This window comes from Ornithorhynchus anatinus, chromosome X5 (assembly GCF_004115215.2).
Source record: "Ornithorhynchus anatinus isolate Pmale09 chromosome X5, mOrnAna1.pri.v4, whole genome shotgun sequence".
In the NCBI taxonomy this organism is placed as follows: domain Eukaryota; kingdom Metazoa; phylum Chordata; class Mammalia; order Monotremata; family Ornithorhynchidae; genus Ornithorhynchus; species Ornithorhynchus anatinus.
In genome coordinates this window covers 57,666,010-57,678,449 of record NC_041753.1, presented here as the reverse complement: position 1 = coordinate 57,678,449, position 12,440 = coordinate 57,666,010, and positions in this window count along the sequence as shown.

Here is a 12,440-nt window from a genome sequence, read left to right as displayed (position 1 = left end):
CTTTGATATTACTTTAAATGTTAAAAGTCCATGTTTGGCTTCAGAAACTCTGTACCTCTCCACCTTTTGAGCACCCACTGAATTTTTTCCGGTTACATTTCAGAATATTTCCTGAACACCTGCTGAATGTCTAATTCTGAATTAGACATCTGCCCTCAAAATTCTGTATGTCCAAGCCTGGTTACTGTCACCCTGTAATATCTGACTTATTTACCCCCACTTTGTGTTAGTCCATCAGAATCTCACCCCAGCATGAAAGAATATTGGAATAAAGTTCCAGAGACAAAATGTAGCTTGCTCTGATTTTGCGTGAGGTGTGGCCCTGAGGGAAAAAACGGCACTGATGAATGAAGATGGGAGAAACTATTAGCTGCAACGGAAAAGCAAAAACTGCTCTGGGCTCTGCTATGTGACCCCAGGAGCCATTCACAAGGGGCATGACGACAACTAAAATACATTTATCAGACTGATAAATGTGAATCATGGCAAAGATAATGAATGTGCAGTTTTTCTCAGGAATAGGGATAGAGTCGGAGGCAGTTTCTCAGATTACATAAATTAGGGAAGGAATTTAATTGATTCAAATGGAGAAAACTCTAGAGCAATTCACCGACAGGAATGCTGTCATGTCTGTCAGCGGGACTGGATCCAAATCACTCTCCATGGAGAGTAGCACATAACTAGCTGTCACCTTAGTAACTGGACCTCCTCAATAGTACTGCATTTGCCAATAGACGACCTCACAGTAATGATGACACCCAGCTCCAGGTAGCAGAAATGCATTATAAAAATTCTTCATGTGGACCACATTCTATTATTTATAACAGCCACCAAAACAATTCCCCAAAAGCTAAATCTAATTAAGAAATTCAGCTTATTATCCAGTGGTAGAATAAACTGAGATGATTTTGAAACAGTGCCCATTCCTAACCGTTGCCAGGGAAGGCACTTCACCAACAGGCATATTAAATGAACTTTGGTTAAAGAGCACTGGGGAGAAAAAGAAAGACATTCAAGTAACTAATTTCACTGAAATCATTGTTTTTAAATGGGCAACTTTCCACTAGGTCAGACATTGACAACCCCTGGCCTGCATCCCAGTGGGTAATGCACCAAGCTATTTGCCTATTTCACAAACCTGGGTGGTAAAAACCAAGTCCTTTTTTTTATGGCATTTGTTTAGCACTTACTGTGTGTGTCACAGGCTGATTTAAGTGCTGGGGTAGATACAAGTTAGTTAGGTTAGACACAGTCCCTGTCCCACATGAGGCTCACAGTCCAAGTAATAATAATAATGGTACTTGTTAAGCTCTATGTGTCAAGCACTGTTCTAAGCACTGGGGGGGATACAAGGTAATCAGGTTGTCCCACATGGGACTCACAGTCTTAATCCCAATTTTACAGATAAGGTAACTGAGGCACAGAGAAGTCAAGCGACTTGCCCAAAGTCTCACAGCTGACAAGTGGCAGAGGTGGGAATAGAACCCATGATCTCTGACTCCCAAGCCCAGGCTCCTTCCACTGAGCCACGCTGCTTCTTCTTCTCCTTCAAGTAGGAGGGAGAACAGGAGAACTGAGGCATAGGCCTGTGATCTTTCCACTAGGCCATGCTGCTTCATCTATGAACCGAAGAACAACTCTATCAATAAATCGGTGGTATTTACTGAGCACTTACTATGTGCAGAGCACTATACTCAGCACTTGAGAGAGTATGATTTATAATAATAATAAGGTTTGTATTTGTTAAGCACTATGTGCAGAGCACTGTTTTAAGCACTGGGGGAGATACAGGGTAATCAGGTTGTCCCACGTAAGGCTCACAGTCTTAATCCCTATTTTACAGATGAGGTAACTGAGGCACAGAGAAGTTAAGTAACTTGACCACAGTCACACAGCTGACAAGTGGCAGAGCCGGGATTCGAACCCATGACCCCTGACTCCCAAGCCTGGGCTCTTTCCACTGAACCACACTGAAACCTCAGAGTCAGTTGACCCATTCCCTGCCCACAAAGAGCTTACAGTCTAGAAGGGGAGACAGTTGTTTATTGAGCAGCTACTGTGTGCAGAGCCCTGTACTAAGTGCTTGGAAGAGCACAATAAGACAGAGCTGGTAGTCACATTCCCTGTCCACATTAAAATACATTATGGATATATACAGAAATGCTGGGAGTGAGATGAATATCAAGTGCTTAAAAGGTACAGATCCAAGTGCATAGGTGACACAGTAGGGAGAGGAGTAGAGGGAAAAGGGGACCTAATCAGAGAAGGCCCCTTAGAGGAGATGTGATTTTAATAAGGCTTTGAAGGTGGGCAGAGTGGTAGTCTGTCAGATATGAAAGGAGAGGGAGTATCAGGCCAGAGTGGGGACATGGGCAAGGGGTCTGCCGTGAGCTAGACGAGATTGAGGTACAGTGATCTTGTTGGCGTCAGAGGAACAAAAGGTGCAAGTTGGGTTGTAGTAGATCAGTGAGGTAAGATAGGACGGGCAAACTGATTAAGCGTTTTAAAGTCAATGGTAAGGAGTTTCTGTTTGACGTGAAGGTGGATGGGCAACTACTGGAGGCTCTTAGGGAGTGGGAAACATGGATTGAACTTTTTTTTAGAAAAATAGATCCAGAGAGCAAACTAAAGTAAGAGCTGGGAGTGTTTGGGGGGCAGGGGGAGACACGAGGCAAAGAGATAAGCAAGGAGACTGATGCAGTAGCCAGGGTGTAATACAAGTGCTTGGATCAGCATGATAGCAGTTTGGATGGGGAGGAAAGGGCTAATTTAAACAATGTTGTGAAGCACAGAACCGACAGGACTTGGTGACATTGAACCTGGGGGTTGAATGAGAGACACGAGTCAGGGATAATGCCAAAGTTATGGCTTGTGAGACAGGGAGGATGGTGGTGGTGTCTAGAGTGAGAAGAAAGACAGGGGTAGGACAGGGTTTGGGTGGGGAGGTCTTTGTTGGGCAGCTATGAATGGTGCAGGAATTCCCCCCCTAAAGGTATTACATCACCACCTAGTCCTCTCATTCAATCAACTTTACTTGGTGTTTAAAGCATCAGAGAAGCAAGCATCACCCTTGCACTTGATGCGCACCCTATATTCACCCCGCCCTCAGCTCCTCACCACTTATACACTTATCTGTACTCTATGTTAATGTCTGTCCCCCACCTCTAAACTGTAATCTTTTCGTGGGCAGGGAATGTATTTCCCAACTCTGTTGTATTGTACTCTCCCAGGTGTTTATTACAGTACTCTGCAAATGGTAAGCATTAAATAAAGATTACTGACTGATTGATCATCTGCACAGAGTGGATCCTACTTGGAACTCAACCTGCAAAGGTCCCCAATCTCTCTCAGGAAATGAAGGGATGAGATTAGCAGTGGGCACAGCTTTTAATCAGTAGCTCAAAGATTTATCTGCCAGATATGCTGGTTTTGTCCATCCGGTGTAGTGAAGCCAACAGCAAATGGAAAAGTTGGCGATGAAGTTCAAGAAAAAAGCAACTAGAATATGGAACTGCAGTTCAATTTCTTATACAAATGCAGTGACGGGGGCGATCTTTCAGTTCTAGACTGTGTCACAAAGCCTATGGGAGCAAATTGCCGGTAAACAATTATAATGTTGACAATTGATTTTTCACTTCATACATTACATTCACAAAAACAGGAAAAGGACAAAAGAAAAAGGGTGGGGGGAAATCCATGATTGGTAAAAATAACCCCTCAGATCCCACCATCCTCAAGAACAAAAAGGCAGGGCTCTGGCTAGGCCGTTCTTTCAAGGTAAAAAGACATTTCAAATTCAATGTCAACGAGTCGTTTTTCATGACTTCTAAGAGAAGTTAATCTCAAGACCATTTTAAAATTTGGCATGGAGAGCCAGGTGTGGAATCAACATTTGCTTCCAGCTTCTATCGCTTCCTTTCTACTCTATATCATACGATCAAGAAGTGGAAGAGTCCTTGAATGTTTACCTAGTCTGCCCCATGCCTTCAGGTTGGAGTCTACTTAAATTGGAGTATCTCTCCTATTTTTAAAGATCCACAAGAAACTATTTCCACAGCCACCGTCAGTAGCCCATTCTGAGCCTAACAATCTACAAGGTCAGGTCAAATTTGAGAAGCAGCGTGGCTCAGTGGAAAGAGCCTGGGCTTCGGAGTCAGAGGTCATGAGTTCGACTCCCGTCTCTGCCACCTGTCAGCTGTGTGACTGTGGGCAAGTCACTTAACTTCTCTGTGCCTCAGTTCCCTCATCTGTAAAATGGGGATTAAAAGTGTGTGAGCCCCACGTGGGACAATCTGATTACCCTGTATCTCCCCCAGCACTTAGAACAGTGCTCGGCACCTAGTAAGCGCTTAACAGATACCAAAATTATTATTATTATTATGTCTCTTTGCCCAGACAACATTTCTCTGTGAAGATGGAGCTCAGCTATCATCATTCACATACACACACGAATATAATCATTTCAAATATGTGAAGATGATTTTATAATGACAAGTCATTAATTTTCAAACCACTAATGATAAAATATGAAATGTCCAATCATCCACAGCCCCAGCCCAGCCCAGTGTGGGAAGCAGCTTGGCCTAATGGAAAAATTGGAGTCAATCAATTTCTGGAAATATGGTGATGGATGGGCCTGGGAATCAGAGGATCTAGGTTCTAATTCCAGCTCAGCCACTTGTCTGCTGTGTGATCTTGGCCAAGACACTCAATTTCTCTATGACTCAGTTTCCTCATCTGTAAAATGGGGATTTAATCCACCGCCCTCTGACTTGGACTGTGAGCCCAGTATGGGACAGGGACTGTGTCCAACCTGATTATCTTGTACCTACTTCAGTGTTTAGTACAGTGCCTGGCACGTAGTAAGTGCTAAACAAGTATCGTTTAAAAAAAAAATGGCAAACAGATTAGAGGCAGGAAAAGAAGGATAAGCAGGGACACCGTAACCAGATTTCCAGAAAGCGATTGACTCCAATTTCCAGGGACTAGACAGACCCCACTCAAATGGAGGAGCAGTAGCAAGTGGAGTCCCTGCTCCAGGAGCCAGAGTGGCAGAGGTCTGGTTCAAGTTTAATCAGCTTGATCTTGCAGTCGACTGGTTGAGGATCCAGGCTGTTGCACTAGCAATCGATTGACTGTGATTTCTGACTTTTTCAGTAACTAAACTTTGATGTTCTTCTACTTTTCGTTTGTTAGGACTTTTCAATTTCTTGCCCTGCATTATGTGAATGTCATTATTGAATCACCATTCGGTTGTCTCATCTGAAGGCTGAAATAGTTTTGTGTCCTAGAATTATTTCATCGTAGAACTTGGCACTGATATTCTAGAAGTGGAGACAGCACTGCAATGAACATTTGTCATTGCTATAGTAGCCATGTTTTGAGCCTACCACATTTTTCATCACTGCAACACTTTCACACTTTACATATGCTCATTTCCAAGTTAAAACAGTGATTGATGGCCACTGGATAAGGTGTTAACCCAACCAGAGTGAACCTTGGGAACCAAGATGCCAATAAAGTGATTGCTCAGAACATTAGTATCCAATTTTCTCTAAACAATTAGGTGGGCCTTCACAGACACCGAGAAAATTCCTCCTTCAAGGCTACTACTTCCTATCAAGATTATATCCTTTGAAGTTCTGAACTTGTTCCAGTTTCGTATGATGAAGCAAAATATTTTACATGGTTCAGAAAGCATCTTATTGATCAGTCGTAAAAGCCAAATCATTTAAACTGTTGGGGTGGCATTTTTCTCCAAAACCAGATATATCAGATTGGACTAAGAGAAAACATTTTCCAGAAAAATCACATCCTTCAGTGGGGCAAGGTAAAAGAGGTAAGAGCAGCTTCAGGTAGAAATGTAAAAGTGTTTTAAGAAAGCACAAAATGCATTTGCACGTTGACTTTCCAAGGGAGGAAAAGTCATATTGGGAGGGTGTGAGCTCTTGAATGTACTCTGACTGGCCCAAGAATCTGCCCGCACTAATTGGCTACTACTTTTTCTTTTAAGCTACTTACTAAGTACTTACTATATGTCAGGCATTGTGCTAAACACTGGGGTAGATACAAGATAATCAAATTAGACACAGTACCTGCCTCATTTGGGACTCTCAGTTTAAGTGGGAAAGAGACAGGTACAGGTGAGGAAACAGACATAGAGAGGGTAAATGACTTGCTCAAGGTCACAAGCAGGCAAATGGCTGATCTGGGATTAGAACTCAGGACTGTTGACTTCGAGACCTGTGCTCTTTCCACTAGGCCATACCGCCTTCCGGATAATTTTTAAGGATTCGTCATTGAGAGGGTTTTTTTTTTTTTTACTCTTTTCTTTTTTTGACACTAGAGTTTACGTGGGGATTGAGGGAAGAAGAGCCCCATTTTATTAAACAAAATAGCTCTCCATAAATTAATAACCCTGGACTCTTACCTCAGTTAAAGATTCAGCAGCAGCTAGTGATCGGTCTAAACTTCTTACCTAGTCTGATTTCCCAATCAGGATGAAGGGGAACAAGATTCCCCCATCCTCACCAGCTTGTTTGGACTTGGGAGATGACTCTGAACCTTTCCTCCTTCCCCAAGGAGGCAGTGGGGCAAGGGAAGAGGCTGGAGTGGAAGTGTAAGCTTCAGTCTCTCCATCGAACAAACAAGTGTGCTGCCTTCAGAGTTCCTGAAGCAGGTTGGTTGTAAACTCAGTTCTACCACAACATGTTACCTCACTACATACTCTGGATAGAATCTGTTGCCGAATTGTACATTCCAAGTGCTTAATACAGTGCTCTGCACACAGTAAGCGCTCAATAAATATGATTGAATGAATGATAGAACGTGATCCAGAATTAAGGAACTTTTTACCAATTAGGCATATCTGCCTGGATACAGTGCGCTGTGATGCTGGAACAATGCTTGCTGACCTCTCTGCCTCCTGTCTCTCCCCACTCCAGTCTTTACTTCACTCTGCTGCCCAGATCATTTTTCTACAAAACCATCCAGTCCACATTTCCCCCACTCCAGTTCTGCCCATCTACCTCCACACTGAACAGAAAACTCCTCACCATTGGCTTTAAAACCTTCAATCAGCTTGCTCCCTCCTACCTTACCTCCCTGATTTCCTACAATAATCCAATTCGCACACTTTGCTCCTCTAACACCAACCTACTCACTGTCCCTCAAATCTCATCTATCTCACTGCTGACCCCTCAAATGTGTCCTCCCCCTGGTGTGGAACTCCATCCCCCTTCGTATCTGACAGGTGGTTGCTCTCCCAACCTTCAAAGCCTTATTAAAAATCACATCTCCTCCTTTATTCACCCCACCCTCAACCCCACAGCACTTATGTACATATACACGATTTACTTTAATGTCTGTCTCACCCTCTTGACTGTAAGCTCCCGGTGGGCGGGGAACATGTCCACCGAGTCTGTTACGTTGTACTCTCCCAAGCACTTAATATGGTGCTCTGCACACAGTAAGTGCTCAAAAATACAGTTGAATGATTGACTTCACCAATCTGCCCTCCCTTCTGCGTCACCTATGCAATTGGATCTGTACCCCTTAAAAACTTGATATTTACCCCACCCTCAGGATTTATGTACATAGCCATAATTTTAATGTCTGTCTCCCCCTCTAGAATGTGAGCTGCTTGTGGACAGAGAACATGTCTACTGAACTCTGTAGAGTTCTCTGTAGAGAAACAGCATGGCCTAGTGGATAGAGCATAGGCCTGGGAGTCAGAAGGACCTGTGTTGCAATCCCAGCTCTGCTATTTGTCTGTTATGTGACCTTGAGTAAGTCACTTCATCACAAAAATCAACACAATCAGGTCTGAGCTCCCCAAAGTCACCCCTCCCCTTCTCCCCTCCCCCCGACCAACCCTCTCCCCTACTTTCCCATCCTTCCCTACAGTGTCCTCAGAGGAGATCTCCTCCCTCCTCGCAAGTGCCACCCCCTCCACCTGCGCCTTGGACCCCATTCCTGCTCACCTTATAAAAACCATCGCCCCTGCCCTCCTCCCTTCCTTAACTTCTATCTTTAACCACTCAATCTCCAATGGCTCCTTCCCCTCTGCCTTCAAACATGCCCATGTCTCCCCCATCCTAAAAAAACCCTCTCTTGACCCCACTTCCGCTTCCAGTTACCGCCCTATCTCCCTACTACCCTTGCTTTCCAAAATCCTAGAACGAGTCATCTACACTCGCTGCTTAGAATTCCTTAACTCCCATTCTCTCCTGGAGCCCCTCCAATCTGGCTTCCATCCCCTCCACTCTACCGAGACTGCTCTCTCTAAGGTCACCCCTGACGTTCTTGCCAAATCCAATGGCTCCTACTCCATTCTAATCCTCCTTGACATCTCAGCTGCCTTTGACACTGTCGACCATCCCCTCCTCCTCCACACCTTATCTCACCTTGCCTTCATGGACTCCGTCCTCTCCTGGTTCTCCTCTTATCTCTCTGGCCGGTCATTCTCGGTCTCCTTCGTAGGCGCCTCCTCCCCCTCCCATCCTTTAACTGTTGGAGTTCCTCAGGGGTCAGTTCTTGGCCCTCTTTTGTTCTCCATTTACACTCACTCCCTTGGTGAACTCGTTCACTCTCACAGCTTTGACTACCATCTCTACACAGATGACACGCAGATCTACATCTCTGCCCCTGTCCTCTCCCCCTCCCTTCAGGCTCACATCTCCTCCTGCCTCCGGGACGTCTCCACCTGGATTTCTGCCCACCACCTAAAACTCAACATGAGCAAAACTGAGCTCCTCATCTTCCCTCCCAAGCCCGGTCCTCTCCCGTGGATGGTACGACCATCCTTCCCGTCTCTCGGGCCCGCAACCTCGGTGTCATCTTTGACTCATCTCTCTCGTTCACCTTACATATCCGATCCATTACCGAGACCTGCCAGTCTCACCTTTACAATATCGCCAAGATCCGCCCTTTCCTCTCCACCCAAACAGCTTCCTTACTGCTGCAGACTCTCGTTATATCCCTGCTAGACTACTGTGTCAGCCTTCTCTCGGATCTCCCCTCTGCCTCTCTCGCCCCGCTCCAGTCTATTCTTCACTCCACTGCCTGGCTCATCTTCCTGCAGAAACGTTCTGGGCATGTCACTCCCCTTCTTAAACACCTCCAGTGGTTGCCTATCGACCTCTGCTCAAAACAAAAGCTCCTCACTCTAGGCTTCAAGGCTCTCCATCACCTTGCCCCTTCCTACCTCTCCTCCCTTCTCTCTTTCTACTGCCCACCCCGCACACTCCGCTCCTCTGCCGCCCACCTCCTCACTGTCCCTCGGTCTCGCCTATCCCGTCATCGACCCCTGGGCTACGTCCTCCCACGGTCCTGGAATGCCCTCCCTCCTCGCCTCCGACAATCTAATTCTCTTCCCCTCTTCCAATCCCTACTTAAAGCTCACCTCCTCCAAGAGGCCTTCCCAGACTGAGCTCCCCCTTCTTTCCCTCTGCTCCCTCTACCCCCCCACTTCACCTCTCCGCAGCTAAACCCTCTTCTCCCCACTTTCCCTCTCCTCCTCCTTCTCTCCCGTCCCACCCCCTCAGCTTTGTACTCATCTGCTCAACTGTATATATCTTCATCACCCTATTTATTTTATTTAATGAGATGTACATCACCCTGATTCTATTTATTTGCCATTGTTTTTATGAGATGTTCTTCCCCTTGACTCTATTTATTGCCATTGTTCTTGTCTGCCTGTCTCCCCCGATTAGACTGTAAGTCCGTCGAAGGGCAGGGATTGTCTCTATCTGTTGCCAATTTGTACATTCCAAGCGCTTAGTACAGTGCTCTGCACATAGTAAGCGCTCAATAAATACTATTGAATGAATGAATGTACTTCTCTGTACCTCAGTTGCCTCATCTGTAAAACGGGGATTAAGACTGTGAGCCCCTTGTGGGATGTGGACTGTATCCAATCTTGTATCCATCCAGTGCTTAGTACAATGCCTGGTACATAGTAAGCATTCAACAAATACCATAAAAATTTAAGCACTGGGGTAAATATAAGCTAGTTATATTTAAGTAAGTAAAATATTAAGTAAGCCCCATGACTTACTTGGGGCTCACAGTATTAATCCTCATTTTACAGATGAGGTGACTGAGGCCTAGAGAATAATAATAACAATGATGATGGTATTTGTTAAGTGTTCACTATGTGCCAAGCACTGTTCTAAGCACTGGGGTAGATACAAGATAATCACGTTGTCCCACGTGGGGCTCACAGTCTTAATCCCCATTTTACAGAAGAGGTAACTGAGGCACAGAGAAGTGAAGTGACTTGCCTAAGGTCACACAGCAGATAAGTAGTGGAACAATTGATATTCACCCCACCCTCAGCCCCACAGCACTGAAGTACTTACCCATAATTTATTTTAATGTCTGTTTCCCCCTCTAGACTGTAAGCTCCTTATGGGCAGGGAATGTGCCTACCAACTCCGTTATATGGTACGCTCTCAGATAATAATATTATTAATTATTATTATAGGGAAGCTTTAATCATCATCTGCATTCAAGTACCAGAGGAGGGTAGGGCACACCTCAGAGTTGAAGACTGCTGACTATTGAGCTGCTTCTCTCAAGGTCATTTCCACCCTGACCTTTAATAATAATAACAATTATCTTGGTATTTGTTAAGGACTTACTATGTGCCAGGCGCTGTACTAAGTGCTGACGTGGATACAAGCAAATCAGGTTGGACACAGTCCCCGTCCCTTGTGGGGCTCACAGTCTCAATCCCCATTTTACAGATGAGGTAACCAAGGCACAGAGAAGTTGTCACACAGCAGACAAGTGGCAAAGCTAGGATTAGAACCCATGACCTCGTGACTTCCAGGCCCAGGCTCTATCCACTACGCTATCCTGCTTCTCCAACACTTACTTGTCTTCCGCTTTTGCTGTCACCCTAATACTAGGGCATCCATGGCACCCATCCATGCGTGGATAGGCCCCTGGAAGTGAGCTCATGGCTCTTAACTTGCCCAGGGTAGTCACAATCAGTCAGTGGTATTTGAACACTTACTGTGTGCAGAGCACTGTACTGAAAACCTTAAGAGGCAGCCTGAACACCAGACAGTCAAGCCTGCTAGCTTATCTTCTTAATGATAACCATGTTCCTCAACCTGTCGGTCCTGGTCCCGTTTTGAGACTGCCATTTCACAAGGGTCTATTTACCTCCTTTCAGAGATCAGAGCCCTCACCCAAACAATTCCATGATGCTGAGCAGAATAAAACCAAAAAAGAAAAGAAAAAAGAAACATCAACCCAAAAAGCAGCCTGCCTTTTAACTCCACTCCTGCTTGGTAGAGCCATGTTTATACTGCCTGCAGTTTGTAGCAGTGGGGCCTTTTGCAGAAAACTTGTCTTACTAAAGCAGAGCATCAGGTAACAACAGATTGTTGATTTACTTTCCCTGGCTTAGGTGGGCCTGAATTTAGAAGCACAGAGGGAGGATGCCTTTGTGAATGCTCCGGTAGGATGCTGTGTGGGTTAACAATATTCTGGCTGGGTCATTCACAGTAGACACCTGGCATGCTTACGGTCATGTGGTTTTATGAGCTTTGTAGATTTCTGAAGAGATGGTGGCGTGTGGCCATCTGAAAAGGTCAGCCTGTACTCGGAGATGTGGCATCCCTTCTTTCTGGATTATTTCTCTGTGGTTGGAAATAGTTATTTGGAAACACACATCCCATCCCCACCACCACTACCACCACCTCCCTCCAAACTAAGAAGTATAAGACAAAGCCTTGTGAAATACTGCAATAGTCAAAAAATACACTCATTCTGATTTCTGAGATATTCTGAGAATCAAAGCCCCGCTAGTAGCTTGATTCTAACTAGGGTTTTCAATATCCTTAGAGCTTCTTATGGGCAGGGGAATGTCTACCAACTCTGTTTTATTGTACTCTCTCAAGCACTTAGTACAGTGCTCTTCTGCACACAGTAAGCACTCAATAAATATGATTGATTGATTGAGGCGGGGGTGGGGGAGAGGGAGGGAGGAGAGTGGGAGGAGGAAAAGTGGAAATAGTAGGGGAAAGAATGAAGGGCTTCCTCCTGCTTGTGACTTCAGTTTTTTGGATTGTCACCATCTGTCCTATTTTCCGAGAGCTTCAAAGGCTAAGAAGTTTCATTCATTTTCATCCCCTTTCCGATCCTATCCCTCTCCATAGAGTAAGTTAGCAGAGGAAATGTCCTCACACCAGCCCAGAATATATATCAACCTTTACCAGAGAGAATCTCAGTCAAGGAAAAATTGGTTCTCATCCTGGAGGTTGGGGCAGGGAATCATTGTGTGTCAGACCAACAAGACATGCTACAGCTTTCCCTCCACCGCCCCGCCCCCCCCCCACCCAAAACACACATACACACACAGTAGCTAGGGAAAAAAGAGCAATTCAGAGATGGGGTACCACATTAGTACAAGTAGCACACACAATCTG